Raw genomic sequence first — 13,171 nt, 5'->3', positions numbered from 1 at the left:
GGCTTCTTTGGCGGGTGATGGAAATGTACCCCAACTAGATGGTGGTGGTCACACAACACTGTGAAAGTACTGAATGCCACTGAACTGTACACTTTAAAATGGTTCAAATGGTCAATTTTATGTTGTGTATTTTACCACAATAAAGAAAAAACCAAAAAGTAACACAGTGTCTTTGCCATGGTTTTTCTGCAAAAAGTGCATAACCTCCATCTAATCATGAGAAAACATCAGATGAACCCAAATTGAGAAGTGTTTTTCCAAGTTATTTACCAGTACCCATCCAAAGTGTCAAGGTCATGAAAGACAAGTAAAAGACTGATAAACTGTCACAAGTCACAGAAAACTAAAGGATACAACAACTCTGGATCGTGATTTGGAACCTGGAACAGAAAAGGCCGTCTTGGGGAAACTTGAATAATTTCTGGAGTTTAGTTAGTGGCGTTGAGTTGTGAGGTGTTAATTTCCTGGTTTGGATCATTGTACTATTGTTATGATTAGGCACGATGTTAACATTAGGGGAAGCTTGGATGTATGGCATAGGGGAACTCTCTAGTACTTTTTGCAACTTTAAAATTGTTTCAAAATAAACATCATAAAAAGTTAAAAATAAACCTTTATTGAGCTTCAACTATGTGCCAGGCACTCTCACATATTCCATTTTTGCAGATGAAGAAATTTGAGGTTCAGAAGAGCAGAGTGCACGGCACAAGCCAGTCAGTGAGACAAGAATAGGAAACTTACATTGAGCGAATGTGCCAAAAACCACTGGACGCTTTCACTTGTGACCTTTTTGGTCCTTACCACAGCCCTCTGAGGTAGATATCATTGTCCCTATTTTAGAGATGTGAAACTGGGGTTGGAGAGTGACATGTCCAAAGTCAGACAATGGGCTAGGGACAGAGTTCAGATTCAAAACCTGATCAGACTCCTGCAGCCATGAAGCTCTGAGTGGCCCAGGCACCACCCTCTGTGAGCTTCCAGGTGGCCCTGACTCCTCTGTTGACCAACCCGGCTGGACAGGCAGCCCTTGGAGACAGTGCTAACTGTGCACCTGCGAGCTCCCCATTCCTCATCTCCTTCAATAATCTGAAAGATTGCCTATCTGTGCTTTTCCTCCCTTCTGCAAATCATTTCAGTCCTCCCACCACTTCTGGTGACTTTGACATTATAAATCATGTCAGATTTTTAGACACAGGGAATGATCATACCCACCTCCCTCCTTCTCTTTTGTATGTCTTCTAGAAGCAGTTAGGCAGCATTCCCTGCTGTTGAATGTCCTCAATCTCCAGGTTAGGGCGTGAGCCATTCCCTAAACCCTTGGGATTGAGGACGATGTGCCTGGCACTGTGGGTTAGGTCCTGGGTGTACGATGATACACCATCTCTGCCTTTAAGGGGCTTGTAGTAGCTGGGAAAGATGCCAAGGGAAAGGGATGGGTTAAGAAAATGGAATCAAGATCCAAATGAGGCCTGTGTATTGTAATTGGTTGAGGTAGCTCTTATGTCTCCTTTTTTTTTTTTGGTTTATTTTTTATTGAGGTAACGAGATCTTGATTCAAACCAATCAACTCTATAAGATTTTATGAGGGCTTCCCTGGTGGTGCAGTGGTTAAGAATCCAGCTGCCAATGCAGTGGACACGGGTTCGAGCCCTGGTCCGGAAAGATCCCACATGCTGTGGAGTAGCTAAGCCCATGCGCCACAACTACTGAGCCTGCACTCTAGAGCCCATGCTTCGCAACAAGAGAAGTCACCGCAATGAGAGGCCTGCGCCCCGCGACGAAGCCGGCACACTGCTCGCCACAACTAGAGAAAAGCCCGCACACAGCAACGAAGACCCCACGCAGCCAAAAATAAATTAATCATTTAATTTTAGAAAAGATTTTATGAGAGAACCAGGGAAATCTGAACACTGTATTTGATGATTACTAATAAAATATTGTTATAATGGTAAAAAGAAGAGGAAAAAGGGGGAGGAGGGGGAGGAGGGGGAGGGGGAGAAGAAAGAAAGAAAAAGACAATGAAATTAATTAAGCTTGGTGACAGATTACATGTGACGGAGAGTTCTACAAAGGAGGTAACTATATTCTCATTCTCCCCCAGACCTGGAGGGTAGTTGCTGGAGGGCCCTGAGTCCCTTCTTCTCCACCCCCAGCATAAAGGTGCCTGATACCCTGAATGTACAGGGAAGATGCTTTCTCCAACCATCCAACCCGGGTTGCCACTAGATCTGCCAGGGTTTTCTCTCCATCTGTGATATGTGTAGAACTTCCACCCGGACACAACGTGAATCAGAATGCGTCCATACAAACTACAAAAGCTTTCGGAAAGCCTAGCTGGCCCCATCCTGTCATCCTCGCCCGCCCTCCCACGCATGATCACCTGATCAGTGAGGACCTCTGCTCTGAGCTGCTAGAAGTCACCGGGGTGACAACCGTGACTGGCTCCGTATGGATGGAGCACCACATTATTTTTGGTTGTCAGGTGGGCAACCCTCTTGGAGAACCACCCACTGCTACAAGGGATTCCCCTCTCTTACCTGCTCATGTGTCCCAGGCTTTGATTACAAGCTTTGAGTCCTTTCTTCTTTCAACTGATGAGGGTGAGTTTGTAGGAATCTACCCACATTGTTTTTCACCATTGACTTCCTCCATCCTGTTGGCTGGTGACAAGTCTTGGGCAGCTGCCTTCACGCTGGCAGAAGATCAGATTTCTGGGCAAAACAAAAGAAGATCAATTAGAGAAGATAACCAAAATCCCTTGCAGACTCCTCTATAATCCAGGAGTCTTCAATCTAGTCGTGTATATAGATTCTAAATCCTGCTGTGCCTGGTACATAGCCCAATAACACCTTATTGAACGAATGCATGCGGGAATTAAAAGAGATAAGATGTATGTGGGGGACTTTCCTGGTGGTCCAGTGGCTAAGACTCCGCACTCCCAATGTAGGGGACCTGGGTTTCCCTGGTCGGGAAACTAGGTCCCACATGCCGCAACTAAGAGTTGGCATGCCGAAACTAAAAGATCCTGCATGGGGCAACTAAGATCCGGTGTAGCCAAATAAATAAATATTTAAAAAAAAAAAAAAAGATTTATGTGAAATAGTTGAGCTCCCCAATACTTTTTTTTTTTTTGGTTTTTTGTTTTTTTTTTTGCGGTACGCAGCCCTCTCACTGTTGTGGCCTCTCCCGTTGCGGAGCACAGGCTCCGGATGCGCAGGCTCAGCGACCATGGCTCACGGGCCCAGCCGCTCCCCGGCATGTGGGATCTTCCCGGACCGGGGCACGAACCCGTGTCCACTGCATCGGCAGGCGGACTCTCAACCACGGCGCCACCAGGAAAGCCCTTTAAGCACATTTTAAATCCTGGAAACATTAAAAGCTTGGAAACCACCTTTTCCTCCCTTCTTGAGTTACACAGAGGCACGTTCAAAGACAAAGGTTATAGGTGCATCAGGACACAGATAAACACAGTGTAAATCATAATGCAAGCACCTTGGGTTTATGAAATACTCTATGGTTTGCAAGAGATTTGTGCCTATACTCTTCCCTTTGATTCTCATGGTAGTGCTGGGTGGCAGGGGGACAGGACACACTGGCCCCTGGCACAGAGACAGGTACCGAGACAGGGGGTAGGTCCTGAAGGTCCAGAGTGTTTCCAGTGCAGAAGGGGGTCTAGATTCCCAGGCCCACCATTCTCTCGGCTCCACCCTGATAGTAGTAAGTACTATTACTATCGCTTGCTCTGTGTCTGGCATTTTCCATTTACTACCTCATTCAATCCTTACCCACCCTTTGGGGAAAAAAATGTTTAGCCAACAAACACTCCAGGAAGGATCTGAACTCAGATGAGTCCCCGAATGCCACCTTCTAAATCAGTGGCATTCAGTTTACTCCAGTTCCATCCTGTCCCAATCTGCTCATCTGTGTTTGGTCCCAGGTACATACAGGGTACTGTGCGGCTGGGCAGCAGGCTGGAGGGGATCAAGCTCCCAGGCCAGGCCAGGGCTGGTCTTGCTTCCCTGACCCACACCCATGACTGGGTGAGGTACTGGTGTCCTGGGGCTGCTGTAACAAATTACCACAAATTTGGTGGCTTAAGACAATAGAAATTTAATTCTCTCACAGCTCTGGAGGCAAGAAGTCCAAGATAAAGGTGTCAGCAGGGCTGTGCTCCCTCCGGAAGCTCTGGAGGAGGACCCTTCCTTGCCTCTCCCAGCTTCTGGGGGCTCCCGGAGTTCCTTGGGGTGGGGGCTGCATGGCTCCAGTCTCTGCCTCCATCCTCAAGTGGCCCCTCTGTCTCGGGATCTCCAATCTCCCTCTGTCTCACTCTTATAAGGACAACTGTCATTGAATTTAAGGCCCACCCAGACAACCCAAGAGGATCTCATGATTTCAAGTTAATGACATCTACAAAGACCCCTTTTCCAAAGAAGGTCACATTCACAGGGACCAGGGGTCTGGAGCTGGGGGGACACTTTTCAGTCCACTACAGGAAGGAGGCAGGTCGGCCTGCAGTGTCACCCTGTTCTTGCAGTGGTAGCTGCTCCGGCCACAACCCTAGGATGGGCCAGGCCTCCGGCAGGCAGGCAACAAAACCAAGGCCGGGCAGTCTGTCATCCAAGAATCGGGGAACAGGGCTGGCATGCTGTTGCCCGGGGCAATGGGCGAACACAGTGCAGGTCTAGGCAGGAGAGAGATCACTGGTTCCTGAGATTCAGGGAGGTTGGGGACAGAATGCTAATTTCAAAGGCCCAGGGCAGCGTTGCCAGGACAGCGTAAAACCTCATTCCTGGGCTGCTCAAGTATCCCAAGAAGGCGGAAGTCGTGTTATCCCCTGTGGCCGGGCCACAGGGCCCTGCAAGGGAGAGGGGGCCAACCTTGCTTGACTAAGCAGCCCAGAGCTGATCTTCCTCCTGACGCCTTATCAGCTGAGCCTGTGGTCACAGTGCCGTTTGCAGGACTGTGGCCCCACCAGTGCTCAGACAGGGATGGTGGCCATGCAGGAGTGTCCCAGCCGCCAGGACAGGGACACAGCAGAGAGCTGGCAGGTTTCCGTCCTCCCTGGCTCAAGGTGGAGTCACAGATGCCTGGCCACAGGCAATTCTGGACTTCGGTTACATTCAACAAACCTGCTACCTGCTTCCAACAAGCAGGGAAGGGGGAGAAGGCATTGGCAGAGGAGGGGATAAGCCTTGAGGACCTGCAAGTCTCGGTAGGGCTCAGGGAAGGGGGCAGAGTCTCTTGAGGATTCTGGAAGAGGCAGCATGACTGTGTGAAGCCGAAGTGGTGGGCTCTGCAGTGGGACTGCCCGACTTCAAACCACAGCTCACTGTGCAACCTTGGGCTAGTTACTCAACCTCTCTCAACATAGGAGCTCTGCTCTATAAACTGAGACCCAAAATAGAAACTACTTCACACAGTCATTATGAGGATTAAATCAAATGAGCCAAAGAAAGCACTTCACACAATACCTGGTATGTCAGCCAGTTCACAACAGCAACATCGGAGGTGAGTCTTGCAGGAGGGTGTGAAGGTTAACTTCATGTGTCAAACTGACAAGGCCATGTCGCCCAGCTGTGTGGTCAAACATCAGTCTTGGTGCTGCTGTGTGGGTGTTTTTCAGACGTGCTTAACATTTAAATCCACAACCTCTGACTCAAGCAGACCATCTTCCCTAATGTGGGTGGGCCTCACCCAATCAGTTGAAGGCCTTAAGAGAAAAGACTGAGGTCCCCCAAGGGGAAGAAGTTCTGCATTCAGACTAGACAGCAACTTGGACTCATGGACTTGCCTGACTCTCCAGCTGCCGCCTCTGCCGTGCATTTCCGACTTTCCGGTCCCCACAACCTCCCTCCGTAAACACATGTCCCCTTGGCTGTTTCTCGGGAGACCCTGACCGACACACCAACACTGAGTCTTCCAACCCATGTGCACGGCTAGGGGGCTCCCCATGAGGGAGGAGGCAGCACTCGGTCACGGGAGAGAAAAGGATGTCCAAGCCAAGAAGGCGCCTGCCCCACCAGGGGCTTCAAGGGACGAGAGGCAGATGTCACCACCTCACAGTGAAGCCCGAGGCTCAGGGCTGAAGGGACTTGTTCAACGTCACCAACTCAGAACGGAGCTGCTGGGCCTGAACCCGGATCTGCCCGACTCACAAACCCGGGGCTTCTCCCATCAATCAAGTGAATGTCATCCATGGGGGGGGGGGGGGGGGGAGGAGAGGAATTAGCAGGGCAGGGAAGAGGGTGGAGGGCTGTGACAGGGGGCGGGGAGTACAGGACAGAGAGAGGGTCAGAGAAACCACAGGAACCCAAGCCAGGCACACGGGGAGGGTGAGCCCAGCACTGCTTAAAGAGTTGACTGCATTTGATTTAAACACGCCCTGTTTGGGCTCAATATCAATTCTCCCCTGGGTCTCCAGCCTGCCACCTGCCCTGCAGACTTCAGATCTGCCAGCCTTGCAATAGTGTGGGCCAATTCCTTAAAATAAATCTCCCTGTGGATGGGTGGATGGGTGGATGGGTGGATGGGTGGATGGATAAATAAATAGATGGATTGATGGATGGATAGATCTAGATATACAGATACCTCTAGATAGATCTAGATCACCCATTTATATTACCTATCTATCTATTCATCCATCTACTATGTACACACCTGTTGGTTCTGTTTCTCTGGGGAACTCTAATAGCGGGGGCAGTAGAACCAGTGTCCAGGAGCCGCAAGGATAAATGTCCCAGAGAGAGGTCCGAGCAGGTGGGCTGTTCCGGGGAGGTTGAGCAGGCCAGCTGGGCGCAGGGCAGAGGGGACATGAGGCAATTAAGCAGGACAGGCAGGGTGGGACCATGTCAAGAGGAGGCATGTGTGTGCCGGAGCTGCCCTGGCAGAGGCAGCCCTTCACAGAGCACATCGGCAGGATGCCCCCACCCACTTCTGTCTGCTTTCACAGATAGAACCAGGGCGCTGCAGAAACATGCTTGCGAAGAGAAAGGAGCCTACCTCTCATCCACCAATGATGTCATGCACAGATGCAGACACATCCCTGCCTGAGGGCACCATGGCTCAAAGTCAGGAGGAGGCAGAAACGCTTGGGAGGCGGCTTTGCAAGTCTCTCTTTGGAATCTGGGTGCAGCCGCCCTACACGCGGATCTGGAATGTGCCCGCAGCGAAGGGACTTCCTGCACATTTCTGAGGTTCAGGGGATTCTGAAGGTAGGGGCTGGCATGAGAGAACAGCCTCCTGGGACAGAGGCTCCAAAAGGCAGGCAGTGGGAGCTGGTTTCACGGGAGCCCTGCTCACAGCCCGGGGCCAGAAACATCATCCCCACCAGACACGCTAAAAGCCGACCAGGGCACAGGTCGGCTGAACAGACCTCATGGCCAGTTCACGAGAGAAAATAGCCCGGTGGCAAAGTGGAGTTATTCAGTTCCAGAGGCTTCTCTCTTCTTTTTTTTTTTTGCGGTACGCGGGCCTCTCACTGTTGTGGCCTCTCCCGTTGCGGAGCACAGGCTCCGGACGCGCAGGCTCAGCGGCCATGGCTCACGGGCCTAGCCGCTCCGCGGCATGTGGGATCCTCCCGGACCGGGGCCCGAACCCATGTCCCCTGCATCGGCAGGCGGACTCTCAACCACTGCGCTACCAGGGAAGCCCGTTCTCTCTTCTTTATTAACAGGCTTCCCACTGGGAATGGATGCTATGCTTGCCCTTCCTAATGGCTGACTGCTATAATATCATACATTTGCACCCATTCTTTCTTCCAACTGTATAAATGCCAAGATAGGACAAGGACAGAGCAGAAGTCACAAAGCTCGAGTTTAGAACATCAGGGCCAGAGTTCCATTTCTACATGGAGGCCTAGTTATACTGCAAAAAATCCTCATGTTCCAAAACACCTAAAAAGAAATATATATTTTTTATTCTGGTAACAGAAACATAAAATTTACCATTTTAACCACTTTTAAGTGTACCGTTCGGTGACATTAAGCACATTCATATTATTGTTCAACCATCACCTCCATCCATCTCCAGAACTTGCTCATCTTCCCAGACTGAAACTCCGTCCCCATTAAACACTACGTCTCAATTTCCTCCCTGTTCCCAGGCCTTGGTAACCTCTATTCTACTTTCTGTTTCAATGAGTGTGACTATTCTAGGCACCTCATCTAAGAAAAATCATACAATATTTTTCCCTTTGTGTCTGATTTATTTTACTTAGTATAATGTCTTCAAGGTATATCCATGTTGTAGTGTGTGTCAGAATTTCATTCCTGGGGACTTCCCTGGTGGTCCAGTGGGTAAGATCCTGCGCTCCCAATGCAGGGGGCCCAGGGTTCAATCCCTGGTCGGGGAACTAGATCCCGCATGTGTGCCGCAACTAAGAGCAGGTGCAGCCAAAATAAATTAAAAGAATTTCATTCCTTTTTAGGGTTGAATAACATTCCATTGTATGCATATAGCACATTAATTCAATGTACATTTGGACTGTTTTCACCTTTTCACTACCTTGGATAATGCTGCTATGAATGCTGGTGTACAAGTATCTATTTCGAGTCTGCTTTTTCTTGACTTAGTGATTTTTTTCTGAGTGTGAAAATTATTGATATTAAGTTTTTCATTATTATTTATCTTATTATCTTTATAATCTCTGTTGCATTTATGGTTACGTCCCCTTTCTAAATCTTTATACTATGTAATTGAGACTTCTTTTTTTCTGGATCATCTTGTCAGAGATTTACCAACTGCATTACTCTTTCAAATAGTTAATCATATTAGTTAGAACTGGATTTGGCTCTGGGTTACAGAAAACCTCCAAAGAGCAGTGACTTAACATGCTGTCACTGTGAAATGTCCAGGGCTGGTCTGGCCGTCTACAGTGTCAGAGAACCAGGCTCCCCCGATCTGTTGCTCTTTCACTTCCAAGGAAGGAAAAGTCGCTGCCCAATATCCAAAGATCACCCTGTTGTCCAAGACAGTTTCTGGAGCTCCAGACAGGAAGAAGGAGAAGGGAGAGAAGAAAGGCACACCTTCTTTCTTCCATCTCCTGAGAACTGCACACACCACCTCTGCTCACATTTCTTTGGCCAGAACACAGTCATATGGCCAATCAACTTGCAAAAAGTCAAAGAAATGTTTTGTCGTTTTCTCCTCTCCATATTTTGCTTTCAACAGTCAATTATCTTTCAAAGAAATATTTTTAATGAGAAAAACTCTTCTATTTCACCCCTCCAGTGGTCTGTGTTCCTATGTGTACCTCTAAGTTTCCATCTGCTTTCACTTCTTTCTGCCTGAAGAATATTCTCTAATATTTCTCACAGTGCCTATCTGCAGGGAACAGATTCTCTCACCTTTTGTGTATTTGAAAATGTTTTCTCAAAGACGAATTTCACTAGATACAGATTTCTAGATTGATAGGGTATTTTTCTTTTAGTGCTTTAAAGATGTTGTTCCAGCGTCTTCTGGCTTACACTGTTTCTGACAAGAAATCTGCAGTAAAAGTCTAACTTTTGTTCTTTTTTTTTTTTTTTGGCCATGCTGTGCAGCTTGTGGGATCTTAGTTCCCAACCAGGGATCGAACCCGGGCCCTTGGCGGTGAAAGCATGGAGTCCTAATCACTGGACCACCAGGGAATTCCCTTTGTTCTTTTTTATTTTTTGTGCAGTACGCGGGCCTCTCACTGTTGTGGCCTCTCCCGTTGCGGAGCACAGGCTCTGGACGCGCAGGCTCAGCGGCCATGGCTCACGGGCCTAGCCGCTCCGCGGCATGTGGGATCCTCCCGGACCAGGGCATGAACCTGTGTCCCCTGCATCGTCAGGCGGACTCTTAACCACTGCACCCCCAGGGAAGCCCTGCTCTTCTATTTTTAATGTATCTTTTTTTCTCTCAAATTTTAAAAGCTTTTTGTCATTATCAATGTTTTCAGCAATTTGATTATGATGTGTCTTGGTTTGGTTTCATTTTTATTCTTCTTGGGATTCTTTGAGTGTCTTGGATCTGTGGATTTATAGTTTTCATCACATATGAAAAACTTTGGCCATTTTCTCTTCAAATACATTTCTTTCCTGACCTTCCTTTTTCTGGGACTTTAATTACATACAAGCACACATACACATACTGCTTCATATTGTCCCACAGGTCAGAGAAGATCTGGTGGAGTTTTTTTCCTTTTTCTTTCTGTGCTTTACTGTGGATTGTATCCATTACTATGTTAACAAGTTCACTGATCTGTTCTTCTGTAGAGTCATATCTGCTATTAATCGCATCTGGTGAAATTTATGTTTCACATACTGAATTTTTCAGTTCTATAAGATCTATTTAGTTATATTTTTATATCTTACACTTCTCTCGTAATTTCCTTTAAGTCCTTGAGCATATTTACAGTAGGTGCTTTAAAGGTCTTGTCTTTTAAGCATATCATCTCTGTCATTTCTGTTTCTATTGACTGATTTTGCTCTAGATTATAGGTCACATTTTACACACACCCCCGCCCCATTTTCATGTCCATGTCCATGTCCATGTCCATGTCATCAGATGCTGGACATTGTAAATTCTACATCACTGAGTGTTAGGTTTTGTTCTAACAGGTAGTTGGGTTACTTGCAGATTAAGTTAGTTCTCTCAAGGTATGTTTTTAAGCTTTGTTTGGACAAGTCTTTAATATCCTTTACTCTAGAAATAGTTTAGCTCAATTAGACCCTTCTAGAATCTCTAAGAATGTCCTGTGTATTCAGTGAGGACTCTCCACCCTAGCTGCTTGAAACTCGAATACTTTCCAGGCCTATGGGAACTCCAGGAATTGTTGACTTTACAGTTCTCCAGTTGTCCTTTGACCAGCCTCATGTAGTTTTACCCTATGTATATGTAGAGATTACAGGATTGATGCAATTTTTAAATAGGGTGATCAGGGTAGGTCTCACTGAGAAAGGAACGTTTGGGCAAAGATTTGAAGGATGTGAGGGAGTGAATCATGTGGCTATCGGGGAGCAATGTCCCAGGCAGAGGGAAGAATCAGGGTGGTAGGAATGGCTTGCAGACGGGAACCCACCTGGTGGGTTCCAGGAACAGAAAGGAGGCCAGTGTGGCCCCAGTGGAGTAAGCCAGGGGGAGAGCCACAGGATGTGAACTCACAAAGGTCATGGGGATTATAAGCCACCATAAGGACTTGAGGTTGTACTCCAAGCAGGATGGGGATCTGGAGAATTTTGAAAAGAATTGAGGGGACTTCCCTGGTGGTACAGTGGTTAAGAATCCACCTGCCAATGCAGGGGACACGGGTTTGAGCCCTGGTCCAGGAAGATCCCACATGCCACAGAGCAACTAAGCCAGTGTGCCACAACTACTGAAGCCAGTGTGCCTAGAGCCCACGCTCCACACAAGAGAAGCCATCGCAATAGAAGCCCACACACTGCAACAAAGAGTAGCCCCCTCTCGCCGCAACTAGAGAAAGCCCACGCGCAGCAACGAAGACCCAATGCAGCCAAAAATAAATTAATTAATTTTTAAAAAAGAAAAGCATTGAGAGGAGTTATGTGATTCGTCCTACATTTTTAAAAAAAGAATCCCTCGGGCTTCCCTAGTGGCGCAGTGGTTCAGAATCCGCCTGCCAATGCAGGGGACAAGGGTTCAAGCACTGGTCCAGGAAGATCCCACGTGCCGCGGAGCAATTAAGCCCGTGCACCACGGCTGCTGAGCCTGTGCTCTAGAGCCCATGGGCCATGGCTACTGAAGCCTGTGCACCTAGAGCCTCTGCTCTGCAATGAGAGAAGCCCACGCACCGCAGCTAAGAGTAGCCCCCACTCACACAACTAGAGAAAGCCCGCACACAGCAACAAAGACCCGACCGAGCCAAAAATAAAAAAATAAATTTCTTAAAAAAAAAAAAAAGAATCCCTCTACTCACTGTGTTGGGCATAGATTATAAGTAAGGGCAGAGGCAGGAAACCCAGCTAGGAGGCTATTTCAGTGGCCCAGGTGTGAAATGACGGTAGCTTGGCTTTGCATAGTACCAGTGGATGGAGTTAAAAGTGGTTAGGTTCTACATATATTCTCAAAGTAGAGCCAACAGGATGTGCTCATGGATCTGACAAGGAATGTGAAAGAAAGAGGAGTCAAGATGACTCCAAGGTTATCAGCCTGAGCAAGTGACAGGAGGATAGAGAAGACATTCCCGCAAAGGGGGCTCAAGCCTGGTTGCTCCTGCTGCTCTCATGAAAGTGAGTGGCGCGGCTACGAACACTGAAAAACTCTCCATCTCATTTCACACCCAGTGGTGATCTGCTGACCACACCCCATCACACATCCATGTAACAAACTCCCCAGGCAGCCCCTTGATTTGCGTTGTTCAGAAGCTGACTTGCACCCAGCAGGCAGCCTGCTTGCTTATGTCGGCAGCAAACGCCATTCACATGTCAGACCACTAGTAAGAGTGGAAAAGAAGTGATTACCACATGAGGTTTCCTTGGTGAAACCAGATGTAAATTTGGGCTTTCCTCCTCTCATCTGCAACACTACTTTGACAGTGGTTTATTTTGAAAGATCATTTTGAGTCGTGGAATAAGCACGGAATACCCAGGACACCTTTAAATTCTTTGTCCTATTGTGGTGTCAAAAGTCCAGTGAGCAACTCATCAGGTCAGCTTGACTCCCAGAGTTTTTCAGAGAAGGTTTTATTGAGCACCTACTATGTGCCTCGATATTTTGAACTGAGTTAAGGTGGGTGATGGAGAATTCATCATGATACCAATCCACTCACTGTGTGATTATCAACATTTTCTTAACACACAGTCAAAATATCATACTTTTATATTTAAATGATTATGTTTATATCCAAACGTTGCTGTCCATTGTGCTCATCTACTTGCTGTGGCTGGAGCCTTCAGGTCTGCTGTGCTATACATCACTTAGGGATTTTTCTCAAAGACTCATGATCCAGGCACTGAGGTTGCAGCTCAGAGCCACATTCGTCATGATACACACAGACTGCTAGAAAATGAATGAGCTGGGATTGTTTGGTTGTTTTAACTAATTTATTTATTTATGGCTGCGTTGGGTCGTTGCTGCGAGTGGGCTTTCCCTAGTTGCAGCGAGCAGGGGCTACTCTTCGTTGCGGTGTGCGGGCTTCTCTTTGTGGTGACTTCTCATTGCGGAGCACGGGCTCTAGGTGTGTGGGCTTCAG

At 47.7% G+C, this 13,171-nt stretch overlaps 1 protein-coding gene across 1 annotated transcript in view; it reads right to left on the bottom strand.

The window, feature by feature from the left end:
- The window catches only part of ADCY9 (adenylate cyclase 9), a 176,647-nt gene that overhangs the window by 132,941 nt on the left and 30,535 nt on the right, over nucleotides 1-13,171 (bottom strand). The window contains exon 3 of the mRNA XM_027117551.1: nucleotides 2,538-2,711. The gene's annotated coding sequence lies outside the window, so the exon portion shown is untranslated. The remainder of the gene's footprint in view (nucleotides 1-2,537; nucleotides 2,712-13,171) is intronic.

This window comes from Aethalodelphis obliquidens, unplaced genomic scaffold, assembly GCF_003676395.1.
Source record: "Aethalodelphis obliquidens isolate GAN/ISIS:26980383/991018 unplaced genomic scaffold, ASM367639v1 scaffold18, whole genome shotgun sequence".
In the NCBI taxonomy this organism is placed as follows: Eukaryota; Metazoa; Chordata; class Mammalia; order Artiodactyla; family Delphinidae; genus Aethalodelphis; species Aethalodelphis obliquidens.
The sequence above is the reverse complement of the archived record's forward strand: the minus strand, read 5'-3'. Positions and strand labels throughout refer to the sequence as shown.